The sequence below is a fragment of the Galendromus occidentalis genome, unplaced genomic scaffold (assembly GCF_000255335.2).
Source record: "Galendromus occidentalis unplaced genomic scaffold, Mocc_1.1 scf7180000077128, whole genome shotgun sequence".
NCBI classification, from domain to species: domain Eukaryota; kingdom Metazoa; phylum Arthropoda; class Arachnida; order Mesostigmata; family Phytoseiidae; genus Galendromus; species Galendromus occidentalis.
The window spans coordinates 2,049-15,716 of NW_003805116.1; the positions used below are offsets into that span (position 1 = coordinate 2,049).

A 13,668-nucleotide genomic window follows, 5' to 3' on the forward strand; every position below is an offset into this window, starting at 1 on the left:
TCGAATGATGTCATGGACCGATCCGAGAGCGTTGGAGGGCAGAGGCAAGGAGACTCGGAGTACCCCGAGCCTCCGAAGTAGACGGGAATCCGGAAAAGTTCGAAGTCTTGGCAGACGGAACCGGCGACGTATTTCTGATGGTCAAAGACTTACGCTGAACAAACGTCCGCTAATGGAGCACTGATTCAGCTTATCAACACATCACGCGAGTTATCAGTCATCAGCTCACTTCGGTAAGTCAGCTCACACACAACACGAAGACGCTTCCTGGCACGGAGTACGGCACGGAGTACGGCACGCAGAACGGACAAACACACATCGAAACACGGACAGAAATACGCTAGCCGCGCCTGCTCTCGGTGCCGATGCCGTCTGCCGCGGTTCATTTCACTTCGTTGTCCTCGATCGAAAGACCAACGGATGCGAACCGACGACACCTTGCGCTATGGCGCTGCCGCCGCGCGCCTTTCTCCAATTCTCGCCTCAAAATTGGAAAAGCATCCCTTCTTCCCAGCTACGCATTGGAACTTCGAAGGAACGAGGAACCCACGTAGGATCCGACTTCGGAGACTTCACGTTCCCCCTTCCCCCCGCGCTTGTCTCGGAGGGGAAGATTTTGCGGAAATGATGCACGCGACCTGCGCAGCACACGCTGTTCATCAACTGGCCGGAGAAATCAGCACCATCTTCCCGGATTTAGACGAGTCGGTCTCGAAATTTTTCGTGGAGTCTGCCGCTCGAGTAAGCACGCTCCGTGAGATCGCTTTCGGAGTGCGGAGTGCCGCTGCCATCCCAGCCAGTCTTGACAAGATGGGGTACCTCTTAAACGCTGCGGTTTATCACGCCGTCCACTTCGGTTCATTTTCGAAGGTGTTAGACTGTCTGGACGTCAGTGACGCGGCGAGCATCGGAGCGGCTGCTCAAGTAGTGAGGAAGCCCTCAGTGTGGGACAATCTCGCTTTCATGAAAACCAAGTTCGGGGAGCCTACACATGCCATCGAGACACTGGAAACGTAGCGAATAGCTGTAGTAGAAAGCGTGGGTATCTCCGAAGCGCTTGTGAGAGATCTCAAGAAAACACCCGGTGATGTTGGGGATTCGACCCGTAGGAAATGCGATGCGGTTGTGATACTGTAGCCCGTAATTTGAATTGTGCCTGGAGTAAGCAGGATTGAGTCCATATCAATAAGTATCATGAAAACTGCACGAAGCTCCTATTTTTATGTAACATCCCTTTTTTTTGCTCGTATATCGGCCATTTTTCAGGGCATATTCGCATGCATATTTCCGTATTTTTCAGTGTATGAAGTACAGTGAGAATGTTGCATTGAGGGAGCGGTTCTGTCACGTTGCGCCGATGGTTCTTCCGCAGGAGTTCATGACGGGAATCAGATAGAGGCTTCTCCGGAGCCTGCGGTGTCTCCATGTTTCCCGCCTGCTCCCGGATCTCAATCGAGTCCTATCCTGCCGTGGACGCAGAGACGCAGACAACGCGTGAACCTCTTCCTCCGCCGCACCACCGAGAGTCTAGTAGTGCATTCATCGTCATAAGCTCACAGTGAAAGTTCTATCCCTCATCGACGAGTCCGAATTCGGTCCCCTCGGAGGACAACGCTAATATGCCTTCTCCTTGTGACAAGAACCGGGGTATCAGAAAGCTCTCCCAAATATATTTGAAGCCCGCGAGAGTGACCGTTGAAATTAAGGGCACTAAACCTGCAAGCTTCCGCTGAAGGGAGGGGAAAGCGAGACCGTTCCCTCGCGGAAATTGTCGGTACCGATTCCAGGAATGTTTGCTGATTGTCGTTCCACACCTTTCCGGCAGTCCATCTGACGGCAGGGACTCCACCTGCTTGTACTCGAACTCAATTGACAGTATCGGGCCGGTCGATCATCGGGATTCTCCGACAAATCTGGTAGTCTTTATTTCCGCCGCTATTCAGGGTATCTTGGGATTGTCCGCTGTCCGTGGAGCGAGCTCCACGGGAGCGAGTTCTCAGCCGCTAATTGTAAGCTCAGTCATCCTCTGAACATGCTTCCGATATCCGGCGGATTATACGATGCATCTCGAATGCTCAGACGGCGCACAGTGGGGCCAATTCACATTTCAGGTGGACAAAATTATTTTTTTATTCATTTCGCATGGTAGGCTTGCCTCCATCAGGGTAACGCATAAGAATATACATACAGAATATGCATACAGGATATATGGCTAATTTTTATTGACGGAAAAAACTGCAGCTTCAAACTAGAGATTATCGGATGATTCGCTGGAAGTCTCTGAGGCGACCGAGCTTTCAGGATCATCGGTAGACTCGATTGGTACGGCCTCTGCTTCCCCTCCGGCTGAGTTTAGCAAAGCGTGTACCTGTGGATCGATTTTTTTGGGCCGCCTTGGGGGTCGAGAACTTACTATCAAGGGATCCGAGGGAATGAGCAACATGCTCAAGAGATCAGTAGTATTTTCTCGGGAATTTCTTTCTGCTATTTTCCAATCTATAGCGCCGATTTCGTGCTTCTTGGGCTTCCTCTGTCATCATGCCGACCGGGAGGGTAAGGTATTTGACAACCTTAGGGCTGTGGTCCAGGATTTCATGAATAGTCGGCGTTGCTGGGTGCCACGGATACAGCTCCTGCAGAACTTGCTTCGTCTCTTTCACGAATATCTCGATATTCATTTATATGATATTCTCAATATTCACTCCGAATTTCGAACAGAGAGTCCGGAGAATAACACGGAATCTGGTAATCAGGCTCTCGTCGAGGTCGGTGATCGCGGAAGTCACACTTGAATTCTCGTGGGGGCCTCATCCTCGCTTAACAGAAAGTAGGTGTAACCAGAACCTACGTATTCAGAATTTCTGATGTCAACTTCGACGATTTTTTTCCGAAAATCGGGAAAAACCGGTTGACAATTCTCTTTTCCTGAGATAGTTCAAGGTCTGGTACGTCTCCCAAATAGTCAATATCCGGGCGGGGAACGGATGGAAGTACTTTCCAAGAGTCACCAATTTTGATGAATTTCGGGGCTTGGAGGTGTTCTCTGTTCCTCGGCTCGGCAGGTGCGAAACCAGCTGACGGGGTCCAAACCGGTCTCAAACGCGAGATCCGGACCGGAGGTGTTTTGGGAAAATCCATTGAGCCGCCTCGGAAGTGTATGAATGTATTCATTTCCGAGCTTTATCAATGGGAGAAAGAAATATCAGATCGCACCTCCAATAAAATCTTGACTTAGACAGCTCCGCGCTCTCTCGTAATAGCGGTGTATACTGGAAGACCTATGGCTTTCTGACTTCCAAACTTCGGTGAATATTTTAAGCTATCGCCGGAGATCGAAATCCGGAAAATACTTTCGTCCACCTAAAATGTGATTTGGCCTCACTGTGCGGCGGCCCGAGGGCCGAACTTGGCCTATGGACAAATTTCGATGAAAGTGGAGGATGCGGAGAATCGCTGGGAGAATCTATATGGAAGTATCGTCGATGGGAAAGAATGCAGGAGCGCCCATCCTATTGCGATGATTCACTTCGATGTTGGCCAGCCTCCGCCTGATTCGGTCGGCCGCTCGCGCTCAGACACGGCTCGGCGGATTCGAGACATCGGAAAGACCTCAGTCTCGGTGGGGGACACTTGAGAGAAAACATACCCCTCATCCGCATCAATCAAATTATGGTGTTCTCGCTGTTTTCGCTGTCTCATTCAGGGCACAAGGTAAGAATTTCTTCCCCGGGGTCTTCACGTGGCCCGCGGCCCTCCGACGACTGAAGGGTATTGGCCGCCATGATTTCCACCTGAGCAGCCCTGCTCTGGAATAAACGAAAACTCAACCCGACTCGAGCCCAGCTCGATGTTCCACGGGTGGAGCTCCACTCAGATCGGAGTTTCGCCCGATGAACGGGGATTGATGAAAATTCCATCCGAAGAACTTCACGGCCCTGCGCGGGCGGAAGCGGCGGTTACCGGCTGTACCTCTCCGGAGTGTAGTTTCGAATATACGTCGGATGAGTCGAGGCGCTAACTGCCTCATTCGGAGCACCCCATTTTGGAATACTTGATCCCACACAAAGGTTTGTACGTCTCCGCAGTCACGTTTCGAAGGCTATCATCACCACATCGATTGACAAGAAAAAGTGACTACACTAGTCATCGGTCATCGTCCACAAAGAAAACACAATGAAGGTTTCAAACCCCAACTTGAAACGTGGATGCCGTAGGGCATCGAAGCCCCTGTCGCGTTGGACGCCTCCATCCTGAAAATTTTCGCTACCCCCCGCAAGAAGTCGATCGTCGTTCGGCTGTTGTATTCATTGACAACCTTCAGGATGCGCTCGTCAGCTGCGATATACTTTCGGTGTTCCGGGTCCGGTCGATGACCCGCCACGAAACGTCCGTAGTCGACCTCCCGCATGCTGGACGTTTCGCAAAGCATCGATGAATATCCACAGGCCCGGGTGGTCTATGTTGATTAAACGGAAAACTGAGTTCAGATATCGGTCAGTTTCGTATTTTGGATAAGGGAAAAAACTGTGATTTTGAGATCGTCACCGCCGGATTGCCGTGGAGATCATAGCAGACTCTATTTTTTTCTCTGGATAGAGTGAGGGCTTGACATTCAGGCGCGAAGCATCAAAACGGCTCTTACAGAAGTTTTCCGGACAGCCTATTTCTCCACACCCCCCGGAAGCGCTTGCGTTTCCCTATGTATCACAACTTAATTCTCCTCCACACAATTCTTGAATTATTACATCTTATAAGTTAGAATATATCGCTGATTTCCTCTCACACAACAGTCTTGAGAGGTGGCGAATTTCGAAGCAGCGCCTTATTGTCTATCGATTCTCGGACTAGCTCATGGTTCTGGCAAACATTTCGGGAGCGTTGTTTCCCGCAAATTTAACCTCTAGGGGATACAGCAACTGAGCCGCGCGGCGAGAAAGTCTTCCGTTGCTGAACTTGACTGTGTAGGTTCTCACAAGATCGTCCCTACCCGTATGGGCTGCCTCGATCCGCACAAGTGGCCATCGGACTCGAGCCACATTGTCTTCCCGGAGCAAACGGACATCGCCCACATCGATCGGAGCAGACCGCGATCCGCGTGTCCTGTTGGCGCTTCGTAAGAGCGCGCGATACTCTCGGTACCATCGGACGGATAAGCTCTTGAAGTAGTTCGTTCTGCCGGCGAGTTCCTTTCGGAGCTCATCTTCCTTCACGACCTCGTCGCTCCGCAGCCGGTCGATTGGAAGCAAGCCAGCTTAGGCGGGATAACCCGGACCCCCTCGGAGGAACTGCGCTGGGGTCAGAGCGGCCGGTGCGTCTGGATCTGTAGATACGAAGGTAAGCGGCCGCTCGTTGATTACTCCGGCCAGTTCGCAGAGAATTGTTCGGAATTCTTCATAACCTATGAGACTCCGTCCCAGCGTTTTGACGAGAGTAGATTTGAGAATGCCGACAACCCGCTGATAAAATCCTCTATGCCACGGCGCGCGGGGACAAATGAAGCTCCAGTGAACACCTCGCCCGTTCAGCTCCTCTTGAACTGTTGGATCCTTCAGCGAATTGAAGACCCTTTTCAGTTCGGTTGCGGCCTTGACGAAGGAGGCACCGTTGTCGGATATAATCCGCGTGCAGCTCGGGTGCGCTGCCAGGAATCGTCGCACGGCCAGATGTGTCTGTGGAGTATTTTGCGACGGAAGGAGCTCCAGATGAACGGCACGAATCGGACAGCACGTGAACACGGCGACATAGGCTTTCTGAGATCCCAGACGATGGCGAACATGAAACGGACCACAGAAGTCGAGGCCGGTCGAAGCGAAGGGGGCAAGGAAGTCCGCTCTGCACTCGGGAAGAGGCGCCTCAATCTGAGTGGCGGGAGCCGCCTGACGTTCGCGACAAATCACGCAGCGGCGAAGAATAGATTTGATTACCTGTCTGCCTCTCGTTATCCAGAATCGCCTCCGGAGCTGAGAGAGCACGGTGGAAACCCCGAAATGAGCATTTACACGATGCGCATCGACTATCAAGAGTGACGCCAATCGAGACTGACCCGGGGTGACGGCAGGGTTTTTCCCCTCGTAGGTATAGAACGGTCCTTCGGTCAGCCGCGTTCTGGCTCGGAGGAGACCGTTTTCGTCGACGAAGAGATCGAATGAGCTGAGCTTCGAGGCCGTCGCAACCCGTTCCCCGGCATGAAGCGTCAAGCTCCGGGCGGAAGTATTCAGCCTGAGTCCACCGAATTCTGTGCTGTTCCGCCTTGCGATGAAGTGTGATGATTTCAGGTACCGTAAGCTTTCGTGCCAAGCACCCAAACCGGAGTACATTGGCAAGAACCCGTACCGCTCCGCTGGAGGAGCTAAAAAGATCGAGGTTCAATCCGGCAGCCGTCGACACGATTGGAGCGGAGACCGATCGGATCTCCTGACGAACATCTTGGAAGGTGGGCTTAGTTGCAGCCGGTTGGGACAGCGGTCGTTCGCTGGCTGGGAGTCGTAGCCACTCCGGGCCATACCACCATTCTGATGACCCCGTCAGCGTCTGAGCGCTGATTCCCCGGGTAGCCAGGTCGGCGATATTGCTTGTCCCTCGGACATGGAACCAGTCTTCCCGGCGAGAACTCGCCTGAATCTCCTCCACGCGGTTGCTGACGTAGGTTTTCCACCCACCGGGTTTAGCAGACGTAGCCCAGTGGAAGGCGACGGTTGTGTCGATATAGTAGGTGAATGCCTCGAACTCCACCCGCATTCGCTGCACCAGAAAATTGTTCAGTCTGACCGCGATCAGAGCCGCCAGGAGCTCAAGGCGGGGCAAAGACACCCGGTCGCGAGGAGCCAATCTCGACTTCGCCATCACGAGCGAGAAGGTCGACGATCCATCCGAGAAACGGCTCTCGATATAGGCAGCGCACGCGTATGCCAACTGGGATGCGTCTCCGAACAAATGGAGCTGGAATCCCACCGGATCTCTGCGCGCGTCGCCGTATTGGCGTCGGGACACGAAACCCGCGGAGGCCCTTGCCTCGGTAGTCCATTGAGCAAGCTCCTCTCTCATTTCATCAGAAACTGTCTGAGTCCACTCGAGATTCGCCGTCCACATTTTCTGAACGATAATTTTTCCGCGGATGGTGAACGGCATCAACCACCCGAGCGGGTCGTAGTACGAGGGCACTATGCTGAGAACTGCTCGCTTGGTTAAGGATGATTTCGACTCGAATTGCTCGCTTAACGAGGAGGTGGTGAATCGGAAAACGTCATCCTTCGGCTCCCATGAGAGACCGAGTACCTTAAGCACACCACAGCCGCCCCTATCGAATGTTGACGAATCCGCTCCCGTGCTGACCAGATGATCGGTGATCGCATTAGAGTTTGTCTTCCATTTTGCCAGCGACATGCCGGCGACTCTGAGTGTATCTCGCATTCTATCAATGAATTCAATCGCTTGTTGATCGCTTCTGGAGCTCTGGAGGAAATCGTCGGCGTACAAATATTCCCCCAGCTCTCTGCACGATGGATCACCCCGCTTCAAATGCTCACGGATCGTAGCAGCCAGCAAAAACCCCGAAGACGCCGCTCCCCATATGACCTTCAGCATCTGGAATACCTTGATTTCACGTTCACCTGGTGCTCTCCATACGAATTTGAAGAGCGAACGATCATTTTCTCGGATTGCCAGCTGCAGATAGGCCTTGGTGATGTCGGCGGATACGGCCACGGCATGCTTACGAAAATTCAGGAGCACCGATACCAGCTCCGGGTTGAGATTAGGTCCGGGGAGTAAGTGGTCGTTCCGAGAAGTAGCTCCCCGATCCTTTGATGAGCAATCGAACACGATTCTCCACTTTTCCGTCGCACCGGAGCCTGTGATAACTTCATGATGCGGCATGAAGTAGCTTCCTTCGACTTCTGATGGCTCGTCCGGTGCGATTGTTCCAACCTCAACGGCATGACCTTCGCAGACGAATTTCATCAGTTCCTCGTGGTATCGACGATATGTGAGGGGTTCTCGTTCGAGCTGGGAAAGCTTTCTCTGCAGCCGCCTCAGAGCGACATTCTTATTTTTGGAGAGCAGGCCTATGGTTTCCCGTTTGGGGAACTCCACGACGTATTGATGGTCCTTGTACTCGAGCCCAGAAATGAACTGCCGGACCGCAGAGTCCTCGTCTGCGGACAATTGCGGAGACGTAGGGGCGTCGGCGATGCCCACCGATTCAAGACTCCACGGATTTTGTAGTGTTTTCGCGGCTGAGGAGAGCGGGAGATGGTCGGAGGACATCGCGGCCGCGCAACAGATCACGTGTACTGTCGTAACTGTTGCATCGATCCGACTCTCGGGCGATGTAGGACCGCCTAGCAGCCAACCGAACCGACCGGCGGGTGAACACCGAAGTTGTGCTCCAGGGCGAGAAGCTCCACCGTAGTCTTGTCGAAGGGCCCCGTTAAACGAACATTGAAAACTGGAGCGTTCTTGATGGAGTGGGAACTCGCGAAGGTCTGCACGCTGAGATCTCGCGAGCCGACCGGAGAGTCCCGGAGCATCTTGCGCAACGATGGCAGCATCACAGTGATTGACCTACCGCCTTCTATGAAAACCGTTATCGGTATCCAGAGGCCTCCAATGACCACGTATGCCGAAGAAGTCCACAGGAGGGCATTGGTTGAATCGACACCGCAGGCGACCTCATCAACGATCGCACTCGTCGCCGCCGATGCGTTCTGGTGCATCGGCGCGTAATGCCTGCTCGACTTGCAGATTGCACATGGGAATCGGGGTCCCGAACATTCGCTGGTGCTTCGATGATTTGGTCCGAAACATCTGAAGCATCGCTTTTGATTTGACAGGATCTCCTTTCGTTTCTCGAGTGTCAGATCAGCGGAACACCGGGAGGAATTATGGTCGGCAGTGTCACAGAAAAGGCACGGGCGGGGCTTGAATTTGCCCCGTTGGGTCTTGACAGCAGCAGCGATGACTGTTGAACTGTATCGGCGATCTTGATGTTTCTTCCGGCGATCTAGTACGTCCTTGGACTCAGCTGGAGCCGCAGCAGCGTCCAGGAACATGTTGTCCTCTGAATCCTGCACACGTCGTCTCAAGAATCCGATCATTTTCTCAACACCGGAGACGGTCTGTTCGACGCTATTCTCGGGAGAGTCAGCATGAGCTTCCTGTTGTGGCTCATGAGAGAATCTCTGCTCCATCCGGCGCTCGTCCTTCAGATCTTGTCGCATACGGGGTGGCATCGCAGCTTCCATCGAAGACTTCAGAGTCAGAGCGTAGTTTGCCAGCGGAATCCCGTTGGCGGACAGGATCGCCGTATGTCCTTGGATCAGCGTCAGGAACTTTCGAAGACACGTGAAATCGTAAGGTTTCGTGATCCGCGGCAGGCGTTAACGCCACCTCGTAACTTGAGTCGGTCAGCTCCAACGCCTCCACAATCTGTTTCGGCTCGTCACGAAGATACCTGCGGAGGATCATAAGTTTCTCGATCGGCGTAGCATCCTGTCGTCTGTTCACGGAGCATTGAAATTGGGTCATGAACGACCGAAATTTCAGGCGATCGCCAGTGAAGGTCTCGGGTGAAATGTCTAACTCCCGCGGCAGTCTGGCGATCGAAGATAGCGGGAACCGGAGAGCATCCGACGGCGTTTCAGCGACACTCGTTGGATTCTGTTGAGCGGCTGACTGAGTCGAAGAGTCCCGCTCAGCGGTCGAGCGCACCTCCGTTGTAGCATTTCTGAGCTCTGCGGGAGCGAGAGTTTGACTGAGAATCGACCCGAAACGGACCCGTCTTTTTGCGCAAGGGGTCGAGTAACAGGTTTCGGCCTCGTTTTCCTCGCTCTCCTGAGGCAAGCACGCGCCAAATTCAGAGATGAACTCTGACACGTCCGGATCGAATTGAGACGCTTCCGCCAGCTCCCTCTCTTGCTGGTCCTCTTCGTCGATCAGGTCCCATATCTCTTCATCCCATGAGCTAACCTTCGCCTTGAGTTCTTTGATGAGTGCCAAGACTATCGTGGGGCCCTGATTGATCGGAAACTGCAGTTCACCCGAATCGGTATCTTTGATCGATGCGGTCTCAGCCTTAATTCGATTTCGTAGCACAGTTCGGTTATATCGAAGTCTTCTCAACACTTTTCTGACGGCTTCCTCATTGCGCGGTTTCGCTGGCCCCGTTTCATTTTCGGACGGTGAGTCAGCTGAGGCTGTTCCCTCCATCGCGATGAATCAGCCTTCTGTAGTCCACAGCAGCACGTTTCGTCGGAAAAGTTCACACACTTTTTTTCCAGGCTCCTTGTCCTGGTCACGGCACCATGTTGATTAAACGGAAAACTGAGTTCAGATATCGGTCAGTTTCGTATTTTGGATAAGGAAAAAAAACTGTGATTTTGAGATCGTCACCGCCGGACTGCCGGGGAGATCATAGCAGACTCTATTCTTCATTCTGGAGAGAGTGAGGTTTTGACATTCAGGCGCGAAGCATCAAAACGGCTCTTACAGAAGTTTTCCGGACAGCCTATTTCTTCACAGTCTACTCCGGAGTCGCCTTGCAGCCGGGCGGCTTCGGCAATATTGTTCGTTCGGCCATCCCCATCCAGAGTGCGTTGGTATACGAACCACATAGCGATCAGAAAACGCGGATCGGCGCGAGATACGTCTCTACCGGGTGCCAATCTTTGGCGACCAACATAATTGTCTTCGAAACACATGGAGGACTGGCATGAGTTCTTCGGGTACCCCCGGTGCCAGTTCACTTATGGCAACGTCAACGTGCTCCGGGGGAACGGATGCCACGGCTGGTATCACACGGGCGTATAGAGCGAACTCCGCGTCTTGGTTCTAGCGTTTTATGAAGCCGAGATCCATCAACTTCCCCTTCATGTTCTTAACCAAGCAGAACAAACAACCGTTCATCTCGGCATCGGGGAAGATGGTTCTGAAGGCGTTGATCAAGCGGAGTTCGAAGTCCAAAGAGACTTGGGTCGGCTTGAATTGGGGCCAAGCGGTACAAAGGAGTTGAATCATGCGCGTGTATGAAGCCCGGCTCTCATTCGGCAGGAGCGCGTAGCAGACGGGGAAGACGAAGCCCGACCGCTCTGCGAGAACAACGAGCTGGAAGAGCTTACGCGACAAGCTGAATGTCCCGTCGACGCATAATTTCTCCACCAGACCGATCCACTCAGCTACGGACCGACGACCGAAAATTAGGATGCGATCTCCATCGACGTACCCGGAATCCCCAATCAGGAACGACTCCGAGTGCCCTGGTGGCGACTCGAACACTGCGTATTCGTCGGGGATCGATATCCTACTGCGGTCCGACGGTGAAGCAGGCGCACTGGCGCAGGCTTTCCTCACACGATTCACCACCTTGGCCAGAGTACGCCGCGACCGGAATTCCATCTGCACGGCTGCAGACGCCCCACTCTGAACATGGTTGATGAGTTGGGCTGGAGTCTCTTGAGTCTCCTCGGCCCGACGTTTCATTTCGGCGCGTCTGTGAGCTACCTCCACGGCAGCCGCATCTGAGGGAACAGTGAGTGATCCGGAGATCTCGATAACTTCACCGGTGGCCACTTCTCGGCGTGAACGAACCTTGCATTCCCGTCTGAATCGACAGCGCCAGAATAATGTGCTCTGATCGGCACACAATCGATCCTATCGAAAACATAAATGAAACCCCGGTGGCAAAGCTTGTCCTTCCCGCGAGAAGACTTAACCATTATCGGGCACTCAGACATGCTACTTCTAGGAGATTAGAAAACGGGTTTGAGGATTCTAAGCTCTGGACTTCGGTTCAAATAATTGGATGTTGCTTAACTTCGCGTGTTTTTGTTGATGCCGTCAATTGTCGCATGCACGCTTCCCCAAGGAAGCTGGGGACGTTCCACTTGTTGAGAACCTCAGCTACCGAGACCACGATTGGGGTTGCTGAAAATCGCAGCGCTTGGACACTCGACTCGGGTCTTCTCTGGTATGCCATGTATTGTAGAGACGAGCTGAATACCCATCCATTCAGGGAAATACATCCGTATTCTGCATCCCAACCACGAAGCCGACTTTCTCGTTGTGACAACACCTGAAGCCTTCCCTCATAGATCCCTCGCACAAAACTCCTGAGAGCCGTCCCATCCGGTTGCTCATTTTCTCCAGTCGTCCCACGGCGGCCAAACGGTACCGCGACCAAACGGTCCCGCGGCCAAACAGTCTCGCGTCCAAACGTCTCGCGACCAAACGTCCCGCAGCCGCGGTGTGGCGGCCAAATGTCCCGCGGCCAAATGGGGTGCACCAGCCTCATTTCGTCATGACATAGCCGCGCAGCGAGATCACATCTGAGTGAGTCATTGGCCGGGATACGGGATCTAGTTCCCTAGAAGAGCGGCTCTCGAGTCGATCTTAGTCAGCTAGTCTCACCAACGCTCCGTCGCTTACCTGGTCGAGTCGTTTACGAACGCTCCTTTACGGCCGTCGGTGCAAAGTCCATCCCAAAGAACAAAGCCTCGTAACAGGGCGTGTTCTGATCGTCTCCCAAGTCATTTCGTGCCTGCGAACGCAACACCGACTACATCATGGTGCCCGTCCTCGCATTTATTTCGGTTTTAGGTGAATTTTCAATTTTCGGTTCTCACGATTCAGCAATTGGATACCGAGTTGAGGTCTAGTGTGCGACATCGATCAATTGGAGCTCCGAAAGTGGTGTTCCGTGTGGAATCTACAGTTTCGCTCGAGCTGTATCAGCGGGAATTGTGGAGCTCCGCAAGTGAAGAAACGCTGCAGTCTTCTGAGTCGAATCAGAGGAACTCGCGCATGGTCGCGGATTTTAGTACTCCTTAATGCGATTTTGAGAGGCTTAAGAGATATTTTCCCGATGTCACGGTGGTCATCGGGCATCGAGGCCTGGGCGTCGGTCGGGATGATTTTCCTCGGAAAATCGGCCTTCGCGCAGTAACATGTCCACCCGTTCGGTGTCTCACTTCATCTCCAGCTTTTGATTTTATCCTTCCCAGGTATAGCAATACATGAATGTAGCGCTCAGGGGGCCGGCGCTTTCGATCTCGGAGACCACAGAGAGGGACAGCTTTCTGGTAAGTCTTCTTCACTGATTGCCTCGGAATTCAATTCTCCCGGATGAGAAAGACGATGAAGATGTCGGCAAGCCGAGAACTTCGGGACACAGAGATCTAATTTGAGGATTTCTTCAGGTCAAATTTCTCCCTTGAACGTTTTCGCAATCGTCTTGGGATGCTTGGCTGCGCTCGGTGCCGTATGCGTGACAGCGGTTTGTGCATACCTGACGTGGGTCAGGTACAGAGACGCCGAGGATGAGCAATACTCAGCTCCCAACGGACACAATCGGAAACCCTACAGAGTAATTTAACCATAAGTTCAGTCGCGTTCTGAATTCTGCCGAGCTCGTCTCCTCCAGAACGACCGAAATTGTAAACAACTACGTCATTGTGAACTCATCCGAACTGCCATGCTCTTCTCATCATCTGAACATGATTATGGTTCAATGAATAAATGCATTTGAACACCGAACTTCATACACTGAATGAGATCCGTGTACCGATATTCAGCAGGAACTGCACCTCTAGAGACCGTCTAGCCACCCCGAACTCAGATCGGCGACCGACATTCCTCAGTTCCGCATGCCGCTGAATCATTCCGAGGCGCAGCGCT

The 13,668-nt window shown here is 53.0% G+C and overlaps 1 long non-coding RNA gene across 1 annotated transcript; it reads left to right on the forward strand.

Moving 5' to 3' along the window:
• The first annotated feature begins 12,394 nt into the window (after positions 1–12,394).
• LOC100905523 (uncharacterized) lies at positions 12,395–13,521 on the forward strand. The gene is made up of 3 exons (XR_145382.2): positions 12,395–12,591; positions 12,996–13,073; positions 13,191–13,521. It is a non-coding gene; the product is annotated as an uncharacterized LOC100905523 (long non-coding RNA).
• The last annotated feature ends 147 nt before the right edge of the window (positions 13,522–13,668 follow it).